The 26,255-nt window shown below is 51.8% G+C and overlaps 1 long non-coding RNA gene across 1 annotated transcript in view; it reads left to right on the top strand.

Annotated features, from left to right (window-relative positions):
• The first annotated feature begins 2,113 nt into the window (after positions 1-2,113).
• Positions 2,114-26,255, top strand: part of LOC140399827 (uncharacterized) — a 39,010-nt gene continuing 14,868 nt past the window's right edge. Inside the window, exon 1 of the long non-coding RNA XR_011937894.1 lies at positions 2,114-2,333. This is a non-coding gene — a long non-coding RNA (uncharacterized lncRNA). The remainder of the gene's footprint in view (positions 2,334-26,255) is intronic.

Genomic DNA, 26,255 nt, shown 5'->3' on the forward strand with positions numbered 1-26,255 from the left:
CCATCTGGCCCAGGGGACTTATCTATTTCCACACTTTCCAGAATTGCTACCACCTCCTCCTTATGAACCTCAAGCCCTTCTAGTCTAGTAGCCTGAATCTCAGTATTCTCCTCGACAACATTGTCTTTTTCCTGTGTGAATACTGACGAAAAATATTAATTTAGCACCTCTCCTATCTCCTCGGACTCCAAACACAACTTCCCACTACTGTCCTTGACTGGCCCTACTCTTACCCTGGTCATTCTTTTATTCCTGACATATCTATAGAAAGCTTTAGGGTTATCCTTGATCCTACTGTCAAAGACTTCTCATGTCCCCTCCTGGCTCTTCTTAGCTCTCTCTTTAGGTCCTTCCTAGCTAACTTGAAACTCTCGAGCGCCCTAACTGAACCTTCATGTCTCATCTTTACATAAGTCTCCTTCTTCCTCTTGACAAGTGTTTCGACTGCTTTAGTAACCACGGTTCCCTCGCTCGACCACTTCCTCCCTGCCTGACAGGTACATACTTATCAAGGACATGCAGTAGCTGTTCCTTGAACAAGCTCCACATTTCCATTGTGCCCATCCCCTGCAGTTTTCCTCTCCATCCGATGTATCCTAAGTCTTGCCTCATCGCATCATAATTGCCTTTCCCCCAGATATAACTCTTGCCCTGCGGTATATACCTATCCCTTTCCATCACTAAAGTAAACGGAATCGAATTGTGGTCACTATCACCAAAGTGCTCACCTACCTCCAAATCTAACACCTATCCTGGTTCATTACCCAGTACCAAATCCAATATGGCCTCGCCTCTCGTTGGCCTATCTACATACTGTGTCAGGAAGCCCTCCTGCACACATTGGACAAACACGGACCCATCTAAAGTACTTGAACTATAGCGTTTACAGTCAATATTTGGAAAGTTAAAGTCCCCCATAACAACTACCCTGTTGCTTTCGCTCCTATCCAGAATCATCTTTGCAATCCTCTCCTCTACATCTCTGGAACTTTTCGGAGGCCTATAGAAAACCCCTAACAGGGTGACCTCTCCTTTCCTGTTTCTAACCTCAGCCCATACTACCTCAGTAGACGAGTCCTCATCAAACGTCCTTTCTGTCACTGTAATAAGAACATAAGAACTAGGAGCAGGAGTCGGCCACCTGGCCCCTCGAGCCTGCTCCGCCATTCAATGAGATCATGGCTGATCTTTTGTGGACTCAGCTCCACTTTCCAGCCTGAACACCATAACCCTTAATCCTTTTATTCTTCACAAAACTATCTTTTACTACTGTCCTTGACTAACAATGCCACCCCTCCCCCTCTTTTACCACCTTCCCTGAGCTTACTGAAATATCTAAACCCCGGCACCTGCAACAACCATTCCTGTCCCTGCTCTATCCATGTCTCCGAAATGGCCACAACATCGAAGTCCCAGGTACCAACCCACGCCGCAAGTTCACCCACCTTATTCCGGATGCTCCTGGCATTGAAGAAGACACACTTTAAAAAACCCTAACCACCTGCAACTTTGAAACCTTACTCATGACCTCACTACTCTCAACCTCCTGTGGACTGGAGCTACAATTCAGGTTCCCAATCCCCTGCTGAACTAGTTTAAACCCTCCCGAAGAGCATTAGCAAATTTCCCCCCCAGGATATTGGTACCCTCTCTGGTCCAGGTGTAGACCATCCCGTTTGTAGAGGTCCCAGCGACCCCAGAATGAGCCCCAATTATCCAGAAATCTGAAACCCTCCCTCCTGCACCCCCTGTAGCCACGTGTTCAACTCCTCTCTCCCCCTATTCCTCGTCTTGCTATCACGTGGCACGGGTAACAACCCAGAGATAATAACTCTGTTTGTCCTAGATCTAAGTTCCCACCCTAGCTCCCTGAATTCCTGCCTTGCATCCCTATCCCTTTTCCTACCGATGTCGTTGGTACCTGTGTGGACCACAACTTGGGGCTGCTCCCCCTCCCCCTTAAGGATCCTGAAAACATGATCCGAGACCTGAACTGGGGTAGCCATAGTGTCAATGGTTAAGAGGGAGGGAAATTCTTAAAATGCATCCAGGAGAAGTTTTAAGCCAGTATGTAGAAGTACCTGCAAGAAAGGGGATGGTCCTGGACTCAATTTTCAGGTAACAAGTAGGGAGGCTAAATTATACTTACACAGGGCAGGGGGGTAGGTGACGGACAGAATGGACACAAGGCAGGCTACTGGAGCTTGAAAGCAGAGTTCAACGAGAGAGGGGACAGCAGGAACAATGGGCTGATTGGCCTCCTGCCCAATAACACAGTGCGTTTGTGTTCACAGATATTCCCGGAGCAACGTTGGAGGCCGGTGTGAATATTGGTGAGTGTGGATTGATGCTTCAGTCAAAGAGGGCGACCCGATCTGACCGGCACTGGAGAGGTCCAGCAGGCGGAGATCCCCAGAGCAGAAAATGGGGACCAAATGCGGCCTCAGTGTTACCCGCCCAGCCGTAACAACTCATTTCCCCTGATACCTCCTTAAGCAGCTCAGTGTGACAGTGTGTCTGATTCCCACTCGGGTGCAGTATCTCAGTGTGACAGTGTGTCTGATTCCCACTCGGGTGCAGTATCTCAGTGACACGGTGTGTCTGATTCCCACTCGGGTGCAGTATCTCAGTGTGACAGTGTGTCTGATTCCCACTCGGGTGCAGTATCTCAGTGTGACAGTGTGTCTGATTCCCACTCGGGTGCAGTATCTCAGTGTGACACAGTGTGTCTGATTCCCACTCGGGTGCAGTATCTCAGTGTGACAGTGTTTCTGATTCCCACTCGGGTGCAGTATCTCAGTGTGACAGTGTGTCTGATTCCCACTCGGGTGCAGTATCTCAGTGTGACAGTGTGTCTGATTCCCACTCGGGTGCAGTATCTCAGTGACACAGTGTGTCTGATTCCCACTCGGGTGCAGTATCTCAGTGACAGTGTTTCTGATTCCCACTCGGGTGCAGTATCTCAGTGACACAGTGTGTCTGATTCCCACTCGGGTGCAGTATCTCAGTATGACACAGTGTGTCTGATTCCCACTCGGGTGCAGTATCTCAGTGACACAGTGTGTCTGATTCCCACTCGGGTGCAGTATCTCAGTGACACAGTGTGTCTGATTCCCACTCGGGTGCAGTATCTCAGTGTGACAGTGTGTCTGATTCCCACTCGGGTGCAGTATCTCAGTGACACAGTGTGTCTGATTCCCACTCGGGTGCAGTATCTCAGTGTGACAGTGTGTCTGCTTCCCACTCGGATGCAGTATCTCAGTGACACAGTGTGTCTGATTCCCACTCGGGTGCAGTATCTCAGTGACACAGTGTGTCTGATTCCCACTCGGGTGCAGTATCTCAGTGACACAGTGTGTCTGATTCCCACTCGGGTGCAGTATCTCAGTGTGACAGTGTGTCTGATTCCCACTCGGGTGCAGTATCTCAGTGTGACACAGTGTGTCTGATTCCCACTCGGGTGCAGTATCTCAGTGACACAGTGTGTCTGATTCCCACTCGGGTGCAGTATCTCAGTGACACAGTGTGTCAGATTCCCACTCGGGTGCAGTATCTCAGTGACACAGTGTGTCTGATTCCCACTCGGGTGCAGTATCTCAGTGACTCAGTGTGTCTGATTCCCACTCGGGTGCAGTATCTCAGTGTGACACAGTGTGTCTGATTCCCACTCGGGTGCAGTATCTCAGTGTGACAGTGTGTCTGATTCCCACTCGGGTGCAGTATCTCAGTGTGACAGTGTGTCTGATTCCCACTCGGGTGCAGTATCTCAGTGTGACACAGTGTGTCTGATTCCCACTCGGGTGCAGTATCTCAGTGACACAGTGTGTCTGATTCCCACTCGGGTGCAGTATCTCAGTGACACAGTGTGTCAGATTCCCACTCGGGTGCAGTATCTCAGTGACTCAGTGTGTCTGATTCCCACTCGGGTGCAGTATCTCAGTGTGACAGTGTGTCTGATTCCCACTCGGGTGCAGTATCTCAGTGTGACAGTGTGTCTGATTCCCACTCGGGTGCAGTATCTCAGTGTGACACAGTGTGTCTGATTCCCACTCGGGTGCAGTATCTCAGTGACACAGTGTGTCTGATTCCCACTCGGGTGCAGTATCTCAGTGACACAGTGTGTCTGATTCCCACTCGGGTGCAGTATCTCAGTGTGACAGTGTGTCTGATTCCCACTCGGGTGCAGTATCTCAGTGTGACAGTGTGTCTGATTCCCACTCGGGTGCAGTATCTCAGTGTGACACAGTGTGTCTGATTCCCACTCGGGTGCAGTATCTCAGTGACACAGTGTGTCTGATTCCCACTCGGGTGCAGTATCTCAGTGACACAGTGTGTCTGATTCCCACTCGGGTGCAGTATCTCAGTGTGACACAGTGTGTCTGATTCCCACTCGGGTGCAGTATCTCAGTGTGACACAGTGTGTCTGATTCCCACTCGGGTGCAGTATCTCAGTGACACAGTGTGTCTGATTCCCACTCGGGTGCAGTATCTCAGTGACACAGTGTGTCTGATTCCCACTCGGGTGCAGTGTCTCAGTGTGACAGTGTGTCTGATTCCCACTCGGGTGCAGTATCTCAGTGACACAGTGTGTCTGATTCCCACTCGGGTGCAGTATCTCAGTGTGACAGTGTGTCTGATTCCCACTCGGGTGCAGTATCTCAGTGTGACAGTGTGTCTGATTCCCACTCGGGTGCAGTATCTCAGTGTGACACAGTGTGTCTGATTCCCACTCGGGTGCAGTATCTCAGTGTGACAGTGTGTCTGATTCCCACTCGGGTGCAGTATCTCAGTGTGACAGTGTGTCTGATTCCCACTCGGGTGCAGTATCTCAGTGACACAGTGTGTCTGATTCCCACTCGGGTGCAGTATCTCAGTGACTCAGTGTGTCTGATTCCCACTCGGGTGCAGTATCTCAGTGTGACAGTGTGTCTGATTCCCACTCGGGTGCAGTATCTCAGTGACACAGTGTGTCTGCTTCCCACTCGGATGCAGTATCTCAGTGACACAGTGTGTCTGATTCCCACTCGGGTGCAGTATCTCAGTGACACAGTGTGTCTGATTCCCACTCGGGTGCAGTATCTCAGTGACACAGTGTGTCTGATTCCCACTCGGGTGCAGTATCTCAGTGTGACAGTGTGTCTGATTTCCACTCGGGTGCAGTATCTCAGTGTGACAGTGTGTCTGATTCCCACTCGGGTGCAGTATCTCAGTGACACAGTGTGTCTGATTCCTACTCGGGTGCAGTATCTCAGTGACACAGTGTGTCTGATTCCCACTCGGGTGCAGTATCTCAGTGTGACACAGTGTGTCTGATTCCCACTCGGGTGCAGTATCTCAGTGTGACAGTGTGTCTGATTCCCACTCGGGTGCAGTATCTCAGTGTGACAGTGTGTCTGATTCCCACTCGGGTGCAGTATCTCAGTGACACAGTGTGCCTGATTCCCACTCGGATGCAGTATCTCAGTGACACAGTGTGTCTGATTCCCACTCGGGTGCAGTATCTCAGTGACACAGTGTGTCTGATTCCCACTCGGGTGCAGTATCTCAGTGACACAGTGTGTCTGATTCCCACTCGGGTGCAGTATCTTAGTGTGACAGTGTGTCTGATTCCCACTCGGGTGCAGTATCTCAGTGTGACGGTGTGTCTGATTCCCACTCGGGTGCAGTATCTCAGTGTGACAGTGTGTCTGATTCCCACTCGGGTGCAGTATCTCAGTGACACAGTGTGTCTGATTCCCACTCGGGTGCAGTATCTCAGTGTGACGGTGTGTCTGATTCCCACTCGGGTGCAGTATCTCAGTGTGACAGTGTGTCTGATTCCCACTCGGGTGCAGTATCTCAGTGACACAGTGTGTCTGATTCCCACTCGGGTGCAGTATCTCAGTGTGACAGTGTGTCTGATTCCCACTCGGGTGCAGTATCTCAGTGTGACGGTGTGTCTGATTCCCACTCGGGTGCAGTATCTCAGTGTGACACAGTGTGTCTGATTCCCACTCGGGTGCAGTATCTCAGTGACACAGTGTGTCTGATTCCCACTCGGGTGCAGTATCTCAGTGTGACAGTGTGTCTGATTCCCACTCGGGTGCAGTATCTCAGTGTGACAGTGTGTCTGATTCCCACTCGGGTGCAGTATCTCAGTGTGACAGTGTGTCTGATTCCCACTCGGGTGCAGTATCTCAGTGACACAGTGTGTCTGATTCCCACTCGGGTGCAGTATCTCAGTGTGACAGTGTGTCTGATTCCCACTCGGGTGCAGTATCTCAGTGTGACAGTGTGTCTGATTCCCACTCGGGTGCAGTATCTCAGTGTGACAGTGTGTCTGATTCCCACTCGGGTGCAGTATCTCAGTGTGACAGTATGTCTGATTCCCACTCGGGTGCAGTATCTCAGTGACACAGTGTGTCTGATTCCCACTCGGGTGCAGTATCTCAGTGACACAGTGTGTCTGATTCCCACTCGGGTGCAGTATCTCAGTGTGACAGTGTGTCTGATTCCCACTCGGGTGCAGTATCTCAGTGTGACAGTGTGTCTGATTCCCACTCGGGTGCAGTATCTCAGTGTGACAGTGTGTCTGATTCCCACTCGGGTGCAGTATCTCAGTGACACAGTGTGTCTGATTCCCACTCGGGTGCAGTATCTCAGTGACTCAGTGTGTCTGATTCCCACTCGGGTGCAGTATCTCAGTGTGACAGTATGTCTGATTCCCACTCGGGTGCAGTATCTCAGTGACACAGTGTGTCTGATTCCCACTCGGGTGCAGTATCTCAGTGACACAGTGTGTCTGATTCCCACTCGGATGCAGTATCTCAGTGTGACAGTGTGTCTGATTCCCACTCGGTTGCAGTATCTCAGTGACACAGTGTGTCTGATTCCCACTCGGGTGCAGTATCTCAGTGACACAGTGTGTCTGATTCCCACTCGGGTGCAGTATCTCTGTGACACAGTGTGTCTGATTCCCACTCGGGTGCAGTATCTCAGTGTGACTCAGTGTGTCTGATTCACACTCGGGTGCAGTATCTCAGTGTGACAGTGTGTCTGATTCCCACTCGGGTGCAGTATCTCAGTGTGACAGTGTGTCTGATTCCCACTCGGGTGCAGTATCTCAGTGTGACAGTGTGTCTGATTCCCACTCGGGTGCAGTATCTCAGTGACACAGTGTGTCTGATTCCCACTCGGGTGCAGTATCTCAGTGTGACAGTGTGTCTGATTCCCACTCGGGTGCAGTATCTCAGTGACACAGTGTGTCTGATTCCCACTCGGGTGCAGTATCTCAGTGACACAGTGTGTCTGATTCCCACTCGGGTGCAGTATCTCAGTGACACAGTGTGTCTGATTCCCACTCGGGTGCAGTATCTCAGTGTGACACAGTGTGTCTGATTCCCACTCGGGTGCAGTATCTCAGTGACACAGTGTGTCTGATTCCCACTCGGGTGCAGTATCTCAGTGTGACAGTGTGTCTGATTCCCACTCGGGTGCAGTATCTCAGTGACACAGTGCGTCTGATTCCCACTCGGGTGCAGTATCTCAGTGTGACAGTGTGTCTGATTCCCACTCGGGTGCAGTATCTCAGTGTGACAGTGTGTCTGATTCCCACTCTGGTGCAGTATCTCAGTGTGACAGTGTGTCTGATTCCCACTCGGGTGCAGTATCTCAGTGTGACAGTGTGTCTGATTCCCACTCGGGTGCAGTATCTCAGTGACACAGTGTGTCTGATTCCCACTCGGGTGCAGTATCTCAGTGTGACAGTGTGTCTGATTCCCACTCGGGTGCAGTATCTCAGTGTGACAGTGTGTCTGATTCCCACTCGGGTGCAGTATCTCAGTGTGACAGTGTGTCTGATTCCCACTCGGGTGCAGTATCTCAGTGTGACAGTGTGTCTGATTCCCACTCGGGTGCAGTATCTCAGTGTGACAGTGTGTCTGATTCCCACTCGGGTGCAGTATCTCAGTGTGACAGTGTGTCTGATTCCCACTCGGCTGCAGTATCTCAGTGACACAGTGTGTCTGATTCCCACTCGGGTGCAGTATCTCACTGTGACAGTGTGTCTGATTCCCACTCGGCTGCAGTATCTCAGTGACACAGTGTGTCTGATTCCCACTCGGGTGCAGTATCTCAGTGACACAGTGTGTCTGATTCCCACTCGGGTGCAGTATCTCAGTGACACAGTGTGTCTGATCCCACTCGGGTGCAGTATCTCAGTGTGACAGTGTCTGATTCCCACTCGGGTGCAGTATCTCAGTGTGACAGTGTGACTGATTCCCACTCGGGTGCAGTATCTCAATGTGACAGTGTGTCTGATTCCCACTCGGGTGCAGTATCTCAGTGTGACAGTGTGTCTTATTCCCACTCGGGTGCAGTATCTCAGTGACACAGTGTGTCTGATTTCCAATCGGGTGCAGTATCTCAGTGACACAGTGTGTCTGATTCCCACTCGGGTGCAGTATCTCAGTGTGACAGTGTCTGATTCCCACTCGGGTGCAGTATCTCAGTGTGACAGTGTGACTGATTCCCACTCGGGTGCAGTATCTCAGTGTGACAGTGTGTCTGATTCCCACTCGGGTGCAGTATCTCAGTGTGACAGTGTGTCTTATTCCCACTCGGGTGCAGTATCTCAGTGACACAGTGTGTCTGATTCCCACTCGGGTGCAGTATCTCAGTGTGACAGTGTGTCTGATTCCCACTCGGGTGCAGTATCTCAGTGTGACACAGTGTGTCTGATTCCCACTCGGGTGCAGTATCTCAGTGTGACAGTGTGTCTGATTCCCACTCGGGTGCAGTATCTCAGTGTGACAGTGTGTCTGATTCCCACTCGGGTGCAGTATCTCAGTGACACAGTGTGTCTGATTCCCACTCGGGTGCAGTATCTCAGTGTGACAGTGTGTCTGATTCCCACTCGGGTGCAGTATCTCAGTGTGACACAGTGTGTCTGATTCCCACTCGGGTGCAGTATCTCAGTGTGACAGTGTGTCTGATTCCCACTCGGCTGCAGCATCTCAGTGACACAGTGTGTCTGATTCCCACTCGGGTGCAGTATCTCAGTGTGACAGTGTGTCTGATTCCCACTCGGGTGCAGTATCTCAGTGTGACACAGTGTGTCTGATTCCCACTCGGGTGCAGTATCTCAGTGTGACAGTGTGTCTGATTCCCACTCGGCTGCAGCATCTCAGTGACACAGTGTGTCTGATTCCCACTCGGGTGCAGTATCTCAGTGTGACAGTGTGTCTGATTCCCACTCGGGTGCAGTATCTCAGTGTGACAGTGTGTCTGATTTCCAATCGGGTGCAGTATCTCAGTGTGACAGTGTGTCTGATTCCCACTCGGGTGCAGTATCTCAGTGACACAGTGTGTCTGATTCCCACTCGGGTGCAGTATCTCAGTGACACAGTGTGTCTGATTCCCACTCGGGTGCAGTATCTCAGTGTGACAGTGTGTCTGATTCCCACTCGGATGCAGTATCTCAGTGACACAGTGTGTCTGATTCCCACTCGGGTGCAGTATCTCAGTGACACAGTGTGTCTGATTCCCACTCGGGTGCAGTATCTCAGTGACAGTGTGTCTGATTCCCACTCGGGTGCAGTATCTCAGTGACACAGTGTGTCTGTTTCCCACTCGGGTGCAGTATCTCAGTGACACAGTGTGTCTGATTCCCACTCGGGTGCAGTGTCTCAGTGTGACAGTGTGTCTGATTCCCACTCGGGTGCAGTATCTCAGTGACACAGTGTGTCTGATTTCCACTCGGGTGCAGTATCTCAGTGACACAGTGTGTCTGATTCCCACTCGGGTGCAGTATCTCAGTGTGACACAGTGTGTCTGATTCCCACTCGGGTGCAGTATCTCAGTGTGACAGTGTGTCTGATTCCCACTCGGGTGCAGTATCTCAGTGTGACAGTGTGTCTGATTCCCACTTGGGTGCAGTATCTCAGTGTGACAGTGTGTCTGATTCCCACTCGGGTGCAGTATCTCAGTGTGACAGTGTGTCTGATTCCCACTCGGGTGCAGTATCTCAGTGTGACAGTGTGTCTGATTCCCACTCGGGTGCAGTATCTCAGTGACACAGTGTGTCTGATTCCCACTCGGGTGCAGTATCTCAGTGTGACAGTGTGTCTGATTCCCACTCGGGTGCAGTATCTCAGTGTGACAGTGTGTCTGATTCCCACTCGGGTGCAGTATCTCAGTGTGACATAGTGTGTCTGATCCCACTCGGGTGCAGTATCTCAGTGTGACGGTGTGTCTGATTCCCACTCGGGTGCAGTATCTCAGTGACACAGTGTGTCTGATTCCCACTCGGGTGCAGTATCTCAGTGACACAGTGTGTCTGATTCCCACTCGGGTGCAGTATCTCAGTGTGACGGTGTGTCTGATTCCCACTCGGGTGCAGTATCTCAGTGTGACACAGTGTGTCTGATTCCCACTCGGGTGCAGTATCTCAGTGACACAGTGTGTCTGATTCCCACTCAGGTGCAGTATCTCAGTGACTCAGTGTGTCTGATTCCCACTCGGGTGCAGTATCTCAGTGTGACACAGTGTGTCTGATTCCCACTCGGGTGCAGTATCTCAGTGTGACAGTGTGTCTGATTCCCACTCGGGTGCAGTATCTCAGTGTGACAGTGTGTCTGATTCCCACTCGGGTGCAGTATCTCAGTGTGACAGTGTGTCTGATTCCCACTCGGGTGCAGTATCTCAGTGTGACAGTGTGTCTGATTCCCACTCGGGTGCAGTATCTCAGTGTGACAGTGTGTCTGATTCCCACTCGGGTGCAGTATCTCAGTGTGACAGTGTGTCTGATTCCCACTCGGGTGCAGTATCTCAGTGACACAGTGTGTCTGATTCCCACTCGGGTGCAGTATCTCAGTGTGACAGTGTGTCTGATTCCCACTCGGGTGCAGTATCTCAGTGTGACAGTGTGTCTGATTCCCACTCGGGTGCAGTATCTCAGTGACACAGTGTGTCTGATCCCACTCGGGTGCAGTATCTCAGTGTGACAGTGTGTCTGATTCCCACTCGGGTGCAGTATCTCAGTGACACAGTGTGTCTGATTCCCACTCGGGTGCAGTATCTCAGTGACACAGTGTGTCTGATTCCCACTCGGGTGCAGTATCTCAGTGTGACAGTGTGTCTGATTCCCACTCGGGTGCAGTATCTCAGTGTGACAGTGTGTCTGATTCCCACTCGGGTGCAGTATCTCAGTGTGACACAGTGTGTCTGATTCCCACTCGAGTGCAGTATCTCAGTGTGACAGTGTGTCTGATTCCCACTCGGGTGCACTATCTCAGTGACACAGTGTGTCTGATTCCCACTCGGGTGCAGTATCTCAGTGACACAGTGTGTCTGATCCCCACTCGGGTGCAGTATCTCAGTGTGACACAGTGTGTCTGATTCCCATTCGGGTGCAGTATCTCAGTGTGACAGTGTGTCTGATTCCCACTCGGGTGCAGTATCTCAGTGTGACAGTGTGTCTGATTCCCACTTGGGTGCAGTATCTCAGTGTGACAGTGTGTCTGATTCCCACTCGGGTGCAGTATCTCAGTGTGACAGTGTGTCTGATTCCCACTCGGGTGCAGTATCTCAGTGTGACAGTGTGTCTGATTCCCACTCGGGTGCAGTATCTCAGTGACACAGTGTGTCTGATTCCCACTCGGGTGCAGTATCTCAGTGTGACAGTGTGTCTGATTCCCACTCGGGTGCAGTATCTCAGTGTGACAGTGTGTCTGATTCCCACTCGGGTGCAGTATCTCAGTGACACAGTGTGTCTGATCCCACTCGGGTGCAGTATCTCAGTGTGACAGTGTGTCTGATTCCCACTCGGGTGCAGTATCTCAGTGACACAGTGTGTCTGATTCCCACTCGGGTGCAGTATCTCAGTGACACAGTGTGTCTGATTCCCACTCGGGTGCAGTATCTCAGTGTGACAGTGTGTCTGATTCCCACTCGGGTGCAGTATCTCAGTGTGACAGTGTGTCTGATTCCCACTCGGGTGCAGTATCTCAGTGTGACACAGTGTGTCTGATTCCCACTCGGGTGCAGTATCTCAGTGACACAGTGTGTCTGATTCCCACTCGGGTGCAGTATCTCAGTGTGACAGTGTGTCTGATTCCCACTCGGGTGCAGTATCTCAGTGTGACAGTGTGTCTGATTCCCACTCGGGTGCAGTATCTCAGTGACACAGTGTGTCTGATTCCCACTCGGGTGCAGTATCTCAGTGTGACAGTGTGTCTGATTCCCACTCGGGTGCAGTATCTCAGTGTGACACAGTGTGTCTGATTCCCACTCGGGTGCAGTATCTCAGTGTGACAGTGTGTCTGATTCCCACTCGGGTGCAGTATCTCAGTGTGACGGTGTGTCTGATTCCCACTCGGGTGCAGTATCTCAGTGTGACACAGTGTGTCTGATTCCCACTCGGGTGCAGTATCTCAGTGACACAGTGTGTCTGATTCCCACTCGGGTGCAGTATCTCAGTGTGACAGTGTGTCTGATTCCCACTCGGGTGCAGTATCTCAGTGTGACAGTGTGTCTGATTCCCACTCGGGTGCAGTATCTCAGTGTGACAGTGTGTCTGATTCCCACTCGGGTGCAGTATCTCAGTGTGACAGTATGTCTGATTCCCACTCGGGTGCAGTATCTCAGTGACACAGTGTGTCTGATTCCCACTCGGGTGCAGTATCTCAGTGACACAGTGTGTCTGATTCCCACTCGGGTGCAGTATCTCAGTGTGACAGTGTGTCTGATTCCCACTCGGGTGCAGTATCTCAGTGTGACAGTGTGTCTGATTCCCACTCGGGTGCAGTATCTCAGTGTGACAGTGTGTCTGATTCCCACTCGGGTGCAGTATCTCAGTGACACAGTGTGTCTGATTCCCACTCGGGTGCAGTATCTCAGTGACTCAGTGTGTCTGATTCCCACTCGGGTGCAGTATCTCAGTGTGACAGTATGTCTGATTCCCACTCGGGTGCAGTATCTCAGTGCCACAGTGTGTCTGATTCCCACTCGGGTGCAGTATCTCAGTGACACAGTGTGTCTGATTCCCACTCGGATGCAGTATCTCAGTGTGACAGTGTGTCTGATTCCCACTCGGTTGCAGTATCTCAGTGACACAGTGTGTCTGATTCCCACTCGGGTGCAGTATCTCAGTGACACAGTGTGTCTGATTCCCACTCGGGTGCAGTATCTCTGTGACACAGTGTGTCTGATTCCCACATGGGTGCAGTATCTCAGTGTGACTCAGTGTGTCTGATTCACACTCGGGTGCAGTATCTCAGTGTGACAGTGTGTCTGATTCCCACTCGGGTGCAGTATCTCAGTGTGACAGTGTGTCTGATTCCCACTCGGGTGCAGTATCTCAATGACACAGTGTGTCTGATTCCCACTCGGGTGCAGTATCTCAGTGTGACACAGTGTGTCTGATTCCCACTCGGGTGCAGTATCTTAGTGTGACAATGTGTCTGATTCCCACTCGGGTGCAGTATCTCAGTGACACAGTGTGTCTGATTCCCACTCGGGTGCAGTATCTCAGTGACACAGTGTGTCTGATTCCCACTCGGGTGCAGTATCTCAGTGTGACAGTGTGTCTGATTCCCACTCGGGTGCAGTATCTCAGTGACACAGTGTGTCTGATTCCCACTCGGGTGCAGTATCTCAGTGTGACAGTGTGTCTGATTCCCACTCGGCTGCAGCATCTCAGTGACACAGTGTGTCTGATTCCCACTCGGGTGCAGTATCTCAGTGTGACAGTGTGTCTGATTCCCACTCGGGTGCAGTATCTCAGTGTGACACAGTGTGTCTGATTCCCACTCGGGTGCAGTATCTCAGTGTGACAGTGTGTCTGATTCCCACTCGGCTGCAGCATCTCAGTGACACAGTGTGTCTGATTCCCACTCGGGTGCAGTATCTCAGTGTGACAGTGTGTCTGATTCCCACTCGGGTGCAGTATCTCAGTGTGACAGTGTGTCTGATTTCCAATCGGGTGCAGTATCTCAGTGTGACAGTGTGTCTGATTCCCACTCGGGTGCAGTATCTCAGTGACACAGTGTGTCTGATTCCCACTCGGGTGCAGTATCTCAGTGACACAGTGTGTCTGATTCCCACTCGGGTGCAGTATCTCAGTGTGACAGTGTGTCTGATTCCCACTCGGATGCAGTATCTCAGTGACACAGTGTGTCTGATTCCCACTCGGGTGCAGTATCTCAGTGACACAGTGTGTCTGATTCCCACTCGGGTGCAGTATCTCAGTGACAGTGTGTCTGATTCCCACTCGGGTGCAGTATCTCAGTGACACAGTGTGTCTGATTCCCACTCGGGTGCAGTATCTCAGTGACACAGTGTGTCTGATTCCCACTCGGGTGCAGTGTCTCAGTGTGACAGTGTGTCTGATTCCCACTCGGGTGCAGTATCTCAGTGACACAGTGTGTCTGATTCCCACTCGGGTGCAGTATCTCAGTGACACAGTGTGTCTGATTCCCACTCGGGTGCAGTATCTCAGTGTGACACAGTGTGTCTGATTCCCACTCGGGTGCAGTATCTCAGTGTGACAGTGTGTCTGATTCCCACTCGGGTGCAGTATCTCAGTGTGACAGTGTGTCTGATTCCCACTTGGGTGCAGTATCTCAGTGTGACAGTGTGTCTGATTCCCACTCGGGTGCAGTATCTCAGTGTGACAGTGTGTCTGATTCCCACTCGGGTGCAGTATCTCAGTGTGACAGTGTGTCTGATTCCCACTCGGGTGCAGTATCTCAGTGACACAGTGTGTCTGATTCCCACTCGGGTGCAGTATCTCAGTGTGACAGTGTGTCTGATTCCCACTCGGGTGCAGTATCTCAGTGTGACAGTGTGTCTGATTCCCACTCGGGTGCAGTATCTCAGTGACACAGTGTGTCTGATCCCACTCGGGTGCAGTATCTCAGTGTGACAGTGTGTCTGATTCCCACTCGGGTGCAGTATCTCAGTGACACAGTGTGTCTGATTCCCACTCGGGTGCAGTATCTCAGTGACACAGTGTGTCTGATTCCCACTCGGGTGCAGTATCTCAGTGTGACAGTGTGTCTGATTCCCACTCGGGTGCAGTATCTCAGTGTGACAGTGTGTCTGATTCCCACTCGGGTGCAGTATCTCAGTGTGACACAGTGTGTCTGATTCCCACTCGAGTGCAGTATCTCAGTGTGACAGTGTGTCTGATTCCCACTCGGGTGCAGTATCTCAGTGACACAGTGTGTCTGATTCCCACTCGGGTGCAGTATCTCAGTGTGACATAGTGTGTCTGATTCCCACTCGGGTGCAGTATCTCAGTGTGACGGTGTGTCTGATTCCCACTCGGGTGCAGTATCTCAGTGACACAGTGTGTCTGATTCCCACTCGGGTGCAGTATCTCAGTGACACAGTGTGTCTGATTCCCACTCGGGTGCAGTATCTCAGTGTGACGGTGTGTCTGATTCCCACTCGGGTGCAGTATCTCAGTGTGACACAGTGTGTCTGATTCCCACTCGGGTGCAGTATCTCAGTGACACAGTGTGTCTGATTCCCACTCAGGTGCAGTATCTCAGTGACTCAGTGTGTCTGATTCCCACTCGGGTGCAGTATCTCAGTGTGACACAGTGTGTCTGATTCCCACTCGGGTGCAGTATCTCAGTGTGACAGTGTGTCTGATTCCCACTCGGGTGCAGTATCTCAGTGTGACAGTGTGTCTGATTCCCACTCGGGTGCAGTATCTCAGTGTGACAGTGTGTCTGATTCCCACTCGGGTGCAGTATCTCAGTGTGACAGTGTGTCTGATTCCCACTCGGGTGCAGTATCTCAGTGTGACAGTGTGTCTGATTCCCACTCGGGTGCAGTATCTCAGTGTGACAGTGTGTCTGATTCCCACTCGGGTGCAGTATCTCAGTGACACAGTGTGTCTGATTCCCACTCGGGTGCAGTATCTCAGTGTGACAGTGTGTCTGATTCCCACTCGGGTGCAGTATCTCAGTGTGACAGTGTGTCTGATTCCCACTCGGGTGCAGTATCTCAGTGACACAGTGTGTCTGATCCCACTCGGGTGCAGTATCTCAGTGTGACAGTGTGTCTGATTCCCACTCGGGTGCAGTATCTCAGTGACACAGTGTGTCTGATTCCCACTCGGGTGCAGTATCTCAGTGACACAGTGTGTCTGATTCCCACTCGGGTGCAGTATCTCAGTGTGACAGTGTGTCTGATTCCCACTCGGGTGCAGTATCTCAGTGTGACAGTGTGTCTGATTCCCACTCGGGTGCAGTATCTCAGTGTGACACAGTGTGTCTGATTCCCACTCGAGTGCAGTATCTCAGTGTGACAGTGTGTCTGATTCCCACTCGGGTGCACTATCTCAGTGACACAGTGTGTCTGATTCCCACTCGGGTGCAGTATCTCAGTGACACAGTGTGTCTGATTCCCACTCGGGTGCAGTATCTCAGTGTGACAGTGTGTCTGATTCCCACTCGGGTGCAGTATCTCAGTGTGACAGTGTGTCTGATTCCCACTCGGGTGCAGTATCTCAGTGTGACACAGTGTGTCTGATTCCCACTCGGGTGCAGTATCTCAGTGACACAGTGTGTCTGATTCCCACTCGGGTGCAGTATCTCAGTGTGACAGTGTGTCTGATTCCCACTCGGGTGCAGTATCTCAGTGTGACAGTGTGTCTGATTCCCACTCGGGTGCAGTATCTCAGTGACACAGTGTGTCTGATTCCCACTCGGGTGCAGTATCTCAGTGTGACAGTGTGTCTGATTCCCACTCGGGTGCAGTATCTCAGTGTGACGGTGTGTCTGATTCCCACTCGGGTGCAGTATCTCAGTGTGACACAGTGTGTCTGATTCCCACTCGGGTGCAGTATCTCAGTGACACAGTGTGTCTGATTCCCACTCGGGTGCAGTATCTCAGTGTGACAGTGTGTCTGATTCCCACTCGGGTGCAGTATCTCAGTGTGACAGTGTGTCTGATTCCCACTCGGGTGCAGTATCTCAGTGTGACAGTGTGTCTGATTCCCACTCGGGTGCAGTATCTCAGTGTGACAGTATGTCTGATTCCCACTCGGGTGCAGTATCTCAGTGACACAGTGTGTCTGATTCCCACTCGGGTGCAGTATCTCAGTGACACAGTGTGTCTGATTCCCACTCGGGTGCAGTATCTCAGTGTGACAGTGTGTCTGATTCCCACTCGGGTGCAGTATCTCAGTGTGACAGTGTGTCTGATTCCCACTCGGGTGCAGTATCTCAGTGTGACAGTGTGTCTGATTCCCACTCGGGTGCAGTATCTCAGTGACACAGTGTGTCTGATTCCCACTCGGGTGCAGTATCTCAGTGACTCAGTGTGTCTGATTCCCACTCGGGTGCAGTATCTCAGTGTGACAGTATGTCTGATTCCCACTCGGGTGCAGTATCTCAGTGTGACAGTGTGTCTGATTCCCACTCGGGTGCAGTATCTCAGTGACACAGTGTGTCTGATTCCCACTCGGGTGCAGTATCTCAGTGACTCAGTGTGTCTGATTCCCACTCGGGTGCAGTATCTCAGTGACACAGTGTGTCTGATTCCCACTCGGGTGCAGTATCTCAGTGCCACAGTGTGTCTGATTCCCACTCGGGTGCAGTATCTCAGTGACACAGTGTGTCTGATTCCCACTCGGATGCAGTATCTCAGTGTGACAGTGTGTCTGATTCCCACTCGGTTGCAGTATCTCAGTGACACAGTGTGTCTGATTCCCACTCGGGTGCAGTATCTCAGTGACACAGTGTGTCTGATTCCCACTCGGGTGCAGTATCTCTGTGACACAGTGTGTCTGATTCCCACTTGGGTGCAGTATCTCAGTGTGACTCAGTGTGTCTGATTCACACTCGGGTGCAGTATCTCAGTGTGACAGTGTGTCTGATTCCCACTCGGGTGCAGTATCTCAGTGTGACAGTGTGTCTGATTCCCACTCGGGTGCAGTATCTCAATGACACAGTGTGTCTGATTCCCACTCGGGTGCAGTATCTCAGTGTGACACAGTGTGTCTGATTCCCACTCGGGTGCAGTATCTTAGTGTGACAATGTGTCTGATTCCCACTCGGGTGCAGTATCTCAGTGACACAGTGTGTCTGATTCCCACTCGGGTGCAGTATCTCAGTGACACAGTGTGTCTGATTCCCACTCGGGTGCAGTATCTCAGTGTGACAGTGTGTCTGATTCCCACTCGGGTGCAGTATCTCAGTGACACAGTGTGTCTGATTCCCACTCGGGTGCAGTATCTCAGTGACACAGTGTGTCTGATTCCCACTCGGGTGCAGTATCTCAGTGACACAGTGTGTCTGATTCCCACTCGGGTGCAGTATCTCAGTGTGACAGTGTGTCTGATTCCCACTCTGGTGCAGTATCTCAGTGTGACAGTGTGTCTGATTCCCACTCGGGTGCAGTATCTCAGTGTGACAGTGTGTCTGATTCCCACTCGGGTGCAGTATCTCAGTGACACAGTGTGTCTGATTCCCACTCGGGTGCAGTATCTCAGTGACACAGTGTGTCTGATTCCCACTCGGGTGCAGTATCTCAGTGTGACAGTGTGTCTGATTCCCACTCGGGTGCAGTATCTCAGTGTGACAGTGTGTCTGATTCCCACTCGGGTGCAGTATCTCAGTGTGACAGTGTGTCTGATTCCCACTCGGGTGCAGTATCTCAGTGTGACAGTGTGTCTGATTCCCACTCGGGTGCAGTATCTCAGTGTGACAGTGTGTCTGATTCCCACTCGGGTGCAGTATCTCAGTGTGACAGTGTGTCTGATTCCCACTCGGCTGCAGTATCTCAGTGACACAGTGTGTCTGATTCCCACTCGGGTGCAGTATCTCACTGTGACAGTGTGTCTGATTCCCACTCGGCTGCAGTATCTCAGTGACACAGTGTGTCTGATTCCCACTCGGGTGCAGTATCTCAGTGTGACAGTGTCTGATTCCCACTCGGGTGCAGTATCTCAGTGTGACAGTGTGACTGATTCCCACTCGGGTGCAGTATCTCAGTGTGACAGTGTGTCTGATTCCCACTCGGGTGCAGTATCTCAGTGTGACAGTGTGTCTTATTCCCACTCGGGTGCAGTATCTCAGTGACACAGTGTGTCTGATTCCCACTCGGGTGCAGTATCTCAGTGTGACAGTGTGTCTGATTCCCACTCGGGTGCAGTATCTCAGTGTGACACAGTGTGTCTGATTCCCACTCGGGTGCAGTATCTCAGTGTGACAGTGTGTCTGATTCCCACTCGGGTGCAGTATCTCAGTGTGACAGTGTGTCTGATTCCCACTCGGGTGCAGTATCTCAGTGACACAGTGTGTCTGATTCCCACTCGGCTGCAGTATCTCAGTGACACAGTGTGTCTGATTCCCACTCGGGTGCAGTATCTCAGTGTGACACAGTGTGTCTGATTCCCACTCGGGTGCAGTATCTCAGTGTGACAGTGTGTCTGATTCCCACTCGGGTGCAGTATCTCAGTGTGACAGTGTGTCTGATTTCCAATCGGGTGCAGTATCTCAGTGTGACAGTGTGTCTGATTCCCACTCGGGTGCAGTATCTCAGTGTGACACAGTGTGTCTGATTCCCACTCGGGTGCAGTATCTCAGTGTGACAGTGTGTCTGATTTCCAATCGGGTGCAGTATCTCAGTGACACAGTGTGTCTGATTCCCACTCGGGTGCAGTATCTCAGTGACACAGTGTGTCTGATTCCCACTCGGGTGCAGTATCTCAGTGTGACAGTGTGTCTGATTTCCAATCGGGTGCAGTATCTCAGTGTGACAGTGTGTCTGATTCCCACTCGGGTGCAGTATCTCAGTGACACAGTGTGTCTGATTCCCACTCGGGTGCAGTATCTCAGTGACACAGTGTGTCTGATTCCCACTCGGATGCAGTATCTCAGTGACACAGTGTGTCTGATTCCCACTCGGGTGCAGTATCTCAGTGACACAGTGTGTCTGATTCCCACTCGGGTGCAGTATCTCAGTGACACAGTGTGTCTGATTCCCACTCGGGTGCAGTATCTCAGTGTGACAGTGTGTCTGATTCCCACTCGGGTGCAGTATCTCAGTGTGACAGTGTGTCTGATTCCCACTCGGGTGCAGTATCTCAGTGACACAGTGTGTCTGATTCCCACTCGGGTGCAGTATCTCAGTGTGACAGTGTGTCTGATTCCCACTCGGGTGCAGTATCTCAGTGTGACAGTGTGTCTGATTCCCACTCGGGTGCAGTATCTCAGTGTGACAGTGTGTCTGATTCCCACTCGGGTGCAGTATCTCAGTGACACAGTGTGTCTGATTCCCACTCGGGTGCAGTATCTCAGTGTGACAGTGTGTCTGATTCCCACTCGGGTGCAGTATCTCAGTGACACAGTGTGTCTGATTCCCACTCGGGTGCAGTATCTCAGTGTGACAGTGTGTCTGATTCCCACTCGGGTGCAGTATCTCAGTGTGACAGTGTGTCTGATTCCCACTCGGGTGCAGTATCTCAGTGACACAGTGTGTCTGATTCCCACTCGGGTGCAGTATCTCAGTGTGACAGTGTGTCTGATTCCCACTCGGGTGCAGTATCTCAGTGTGACGGTGTGTCTGATTCCCACTCGGGTGCAGTATCTCAGTGTGACAGTGTGTCTGATTCCCACTCGGGTGCAGTATCTCAGTGTGACACAGTGTGTCTGATTCCCACTCTGGTGCAGTATCTCAGTGTGACAGTGTGTCTGATTCCCACTCGGGTGCAGTATCTCAGTGTGACAGTGTGTCTGATTCCCACTCGGGTGCAGTATCTCAGTGTGACAGTGTGTCTGATTCCCACTCGGGTGCAGTATCTCAGTGTGACAGTGTGTCTGATTCCCACTCGGGTGCAGTATCTCAGTGTGACAGTGTGTCTGATTCCCACTCGGCTGCAGCATCTCAGTGACACAGTGTGTCTGATTCCCACTCGGGTGCAGTATCTCAGTGTGACACAGTGTGTCTGATTCCCACTCGGGTGCAGTATCTCAGTGACACAGTGTGTCTGATTCCCACTCGGGTGCAGTATCTCAGTGACACAGTGTGTCTGATTCCCACTCGGGTGCAGTATCTCAGTGTGACAGTGTGTCTGATTCCCACTCGGGTGCAGTATCTCAGTGTGACAGTGTGTCTGATTCCCACTCGGGTGCAGTATCTCAGTGACACAGTGTGTCTGATTCCCACTCGGGTGCAGTATCTCAGTGTGACAGTGTGTCTGATTCCCACTCGGGTGCAGTATCTCAGTGTGACACAGTGTGTCTGATTCCCACTCGGGTGCAGTATCTCAGTGTGACAGTGTGTCTGATTCCCACTCGGCTGCAGCATCTCAGTGACACAGTGTGTCTGATTCCCACTCGGGTGCAGTATCTCAGTGTGACAGTGTGTCTGATTCCCACTCGGGTGCAGTATCTCAGTGTGACACAGTGTGTCTGATTCCCACTCGGGTGCAGTATCTCAGTGTGACAGTGTGTCTGATTCCCACTCGGCTGCAGCATCTCAGTGACACAGTGTGTCTGATTCCCACTCGGGTGCAGTATCTCAGTGTGACAGTGTGTCTGATTCCCACTCGGGTGCAGTATCTCAGTGTGACAGTGTGTCTGATTTCCAATCGGGTGCAGTATCTCAGTGTGACAGTGTGTCTGATTCCCACTCGGGTGCAGTATCTCAGTGACACAGTGTGTCTGATTCCCACTCGGGTGCAGTATCTCAGTGACACAGTGTGTCTGATTCCCACTCGGGTGCAGTATCTCAGTGTGACAGTGTGTCTGATTCCCACTCGGATGCAGTATCTCAGTGACACAGTGTGTCTGATTCCCACTCGGGTGCAGTATCTCAGTGACACAGTGTGTCTGATTCCCACTCGGGTGCAGTATCTCAGTGACAGTGTGTCTGATTCCCACTCGGGTGCAGTATCTCAGTGACACAGTGTGTCTGATTCCCACTCGGGTGCAGTATCTCAGTGACACAGTGTGTCTGATTCCCACTCGGGTGCAGTGTCTCAGTGTGACAGTGTGTCTGATTCCCACTCGGGTGCAGTATCTCAGTGACACAGTGTGTCTGATTCCCACTCGGGTGCAGTATCTCAGTGACACAGTGTGTCTGATTCCCACTCGGGTGCAGTATCTCAGTGTGACACAGTGTGTCTGATTCCCACTCGGGTGCAGTATCTCAGTGTGACAGTGTGTCTGATTCCCACTCGGGTGCAGTATCTCAGTGTGACACAGTGTGTCTGATTCCCACTCGGGTGCAGTATCTCAGTGTGACAGTGTGTCTGATTCCCACTCGGGTGCAGTATCTCAGTGTGACAGTGTGTCTGATTCCCACTCGGGTGCAGTATCTCAGTGACACAGTGTGTCTGATCCCACTCGGGTGCAGTATCTCAGTGTGACAGTGTGTCTGATTCCCACTCGGGTGCAGTATCTCAGTGACACAGTGTGTCTGATTCCCACTCGGGTGCAGTATCTCAGTGACACAGTGTGTCTGATTCCCACTCGGGTGCAGTATCTCAGTGTGACAGTGTGTCTGATTCCCACTCGGGTGCAGTATCTCAGTGTGACAGTGTGTCTGATTCCCACTCGGGTGCAGTATCTCAGTGTGACACAGTGTGTCTGATTCCCACTCGAGTGCAGTATCTCAGTGTGACAGTGTGTCTGATTCCCACTCGGGTGCAGTATCTCAGTGACACAGTGTGTCTGATTCCCACTCGGGTGCAGTATCTCAGTGTGACATAGTGTGTCTGATTCCCACTCGGGTGCAGTATCTCAGTGTGACGGTGTGTCTGATTCCCACTCGGGTGCAGTATCTCAGTGACACAGTGTGTCTGATTCCCACTCGGGTGCAGTATCTCAGTGACACAGTGTGTCTCATTCCCACTCGGGTGCAGTATCTCAGTGTGACGGTGTGTCTGATTCCCACTCGGGTGCAGTATCTCAGTGTGACACAGTGTGTCTGATTCCCACTCGGGTGCAGTATCTCAGTGACACAGTGTGTCTGATTCCCACTCAGGTGCAGTATCTCAGTGACTCAGTGTGTCTGATTCCCACTCGGGTGCAGTATCTCAGTGTGACACAGTGTGTCTGATTCCCACTCGGGTGCAGTATCTCAGTGTGACAGTGTGTCTGATTCCCACTCGGGTGCAGTATCTCAGTGTGACAGTGTGTCTGATTCCCACTCGGGTGCAGTATCTCAGTGACACAGTGTGTCTGATCCCACTCGGGTGCAGTATCTCAGTGTGACAGTGTGTCTGATTCCCACTCGGGTGCAGTATCTCAGTGTGACAGTGTGTCTGATTCCCACTCGGGTGCAGTATCTCAGTGACACAGTGTGTCTGATTCCCACTCGGGTGCAGTATCTCAGTGACACAGTGTGTCTGATTCCCACTCGGGTGCAGTATCTCAGTGTGACAGTGTGTCTGATTCCCACTCGGGTGCAGTATCTCAGTGTGACAGTGTGTCTGATTCCCACTCGGGTGCAGTATCTCAGTGTGACACAGTGTGTCTGATTCCCACTCGAGTGCAGTATCTCAGTGTGACAGTGTGTCTGATTCCCACTCGGGTGCACTATCTCAGTGACACAGTGTGTCTGATTCCCACTCGGGTGCAGTATCTCAGTGACACAGTGTGTCTGATCCCCACTCGGGTGCAGTATCTCAGTGTGACACAGTGTGTCTGATTCCCATTCGGGTGCAGTATCTCAGTGTGACAGTGTGTCTGATTCCCACTCGGGTGCAGTATCTCAGTGTGACAGTGTGTCTGATTCCCACTTGGGTGCAGTATCTCAGTGTGACAGTGTGTCTGATTCCCACTCGGGTGCATTATCTCAGTGTGACAGTGTGTCTGATTCCCACTCGGGTGCAGTATCTCAGTGTGACAGTGTGTCTGATTCCCACTCGGGTGCAGTATCTCAGTGACACAGTGTGTCTGATTCCCACTCGGGTGCAGTATCTCAGTGTGACAGTGTGTCTGATTCCCACTCGGGTGCAGTATCTCAGTGTGACAGTGTGTCTGATTCCCACTCGGGTGCAGTATCTCAGTGACACAGTGTGTCTGATCCCACTCGGGTGCAGTATCTCAGTGTGACAGTGTGTCTGATTCCCACTCGGGTGCAGTATCTCAGTGACACAGTGTGTCTGATTCCCACTCGGGTGCAGTATCTCAGTGACACAGTGTGTCTGATTCCCACTCGGGTGCAGTATCTCAGTGACACAGTGTGTCTGATTCCCACTCGGGTGCAGTATCTCAGTGTGACAGTGTGTCTGATTCCCACTCGGGTGCAGTATCTCAGTGTGACACAGTGTGTCTGATTCCCACTCGAGTGCAGTATCTCAGTGTGACAGTGTGTCTGATTCCCACTCGGGTGCAGTATCTCAGTGACACAGTGTGTCTGATTCCCACTCGGGTGCAGTATCTCAGTGTGACATAGTGTGTCTGATTCCCACTCGGGTGCAGTATCTCAGTGTGACGGTGTGTCTGATTCCCACTCGGGTGCAGTATCTCAGTGACACAGTGTGTCTGATTCCCACTCGGGTGCAGTATCTCAGTGACACAGTGTGTCTGATTCCCACTCGGGTGCAGTATCTCAGTGACACAGTGTGTCTGATTCCCACTCGGGTGCAGTATCTCAGTGTGACGGTGTGTCTGATTCCCACTCGGGTGCAGTATCTCAGTGTGACACAGTGTGTCTGATTCCCACTCGGGTGCAGTATCTCAGTGACACAGTGTGTCTGATTCCCACTCAGGTGCAGTATCTCAGTGACTCAGTGTGTCTGATTCCCACTCGGGTGCAGTATCTCAGTGTGACACAGTGTGTCTGATTCCCACTCGGGTGCAGTATCTCAGTGTGACAGTGTGTCTGATTCCCACTCGGGTGCAGTATCTCAGTGTGACAGTGTGTCTGATTCCCACTCGGGTGCAGTATCTCAGTGTGACAGTGTGTCTGATTCCCACTCGGGTGCAGTATCTCAGTGACAGTGTGTCTGATTCCCACTCGGGTGCAGTATCTCAGTGACACAGTGTGTCTGATTCCCACTCGGGTGCAGTATCTCAGTGTGACAGTGCGTCTGATTCCCACTCGGGTGCAGTATCTCAGTGACACAGTGTGTCTGATTCCCACTCGGGTGCAGGATCTCAGTGACACAGTGTGTCTGATTCCCACTCGGGTGCAGTATCTCAGTGTGACAGTGTGTCTGATTCCCACTCGGGTGCAGTATCTCAGTGTGACAGTGTGTCTGATTCCCACTCGGGTGCAGTATCTCAGTGTGACACAGTGTGTCTGATTCCCACTCGGGTGCAGTATCTCAGTGTGACAGTGTGTCTGATTCCCACTCGGGTGCAGTATCTCAGTGTGACAGTGCGTCTGATTCCCACTCGGGTGCAGTATCTCAGTGACACAGTGTGTCTGATTCCCACTCGGGTGCAGTATCTCAGTGACACAGTGTGTCTGATTCCCACTCGGGTGCAGTATCTCAGTGTGACAGTGTGTCTGATTCCCACTCGGGTGCAGTATCTCAGTGACACAGTGTGTCTGATTCCCACTCGGGTGCAGTATCTCAGTGACACAGTGTGTCTGATTCCCACTCGGGTGCAGTATCTCAGTGACACAGTGTGTCTGATTCCCACTCGGGTGCAGTATCTCAGTGACACAGTGTGTCTGATTCCCACTCGGGTGCAGTATCTCAGTGACACAGTGTGTCTGATTCCCACTCGGGTGCAGTATCTCAGTGACACAGTGTGTCTGATTCCCACTCGGATGCAGTATCTCAGTGTGACAGTGCGTCTGATTCCCACTCGGGTGCAGTATCTCAGTGACACAGTGTGTCTGATTCCCACTCGGGTGCAGTATCTCAGTGACACAGTGTGTCTGATTCCCACTCGGGTGCAGTATCTCAGTGTGACAGTGTGTCTGATTCCCACTCGGGTGCAGTATCTCAGTGTGACAGTGTGTCTGATTCCCACTCGGGTGCAGTATCTCAGTGTGACACAGTGTGTCTGATTCCCACTCGGGTGCAGTATCTCAGTGTGACACAGTGTGTCTGATTCCCACTCGGGTGCAGTATCTCAGTGTGACAGTGTGTCTGATTCCCACTCGGGTGCAGTATCTCAGTGTGACAGTGTGTCTGATTCCCACTCGGGTGCAGTATCTCTGTGACACAGTGTGTCTGATTCCCACTCGGGTGCAGTATCTCAGTGTGACAGTGTGTCTGATTCCCACTCGGGTGCAGTATCTCAGTGACACAGTGTGTCTGATCCCACTCGGGTGCAGTATCTCAGTGTGACAGT

This window comes from Scyliorhinus torazame, chromosome 24 (genome assembly GCF_047496885.1).
Source record: "Scyliorhinus torazame isolate Kashiwa2021f chromosome 24, sScyTor2.1, whole genome shotgun sequence".
Classification (NCBI taxonomy): domain Eukaryota; kingdom Metazoa; phylum Chordata; class Chondrichthyes; order Carcharhiniformes; family Scyliorhinidae; genus Scyliorhinus; species Scyliorhinus torazame.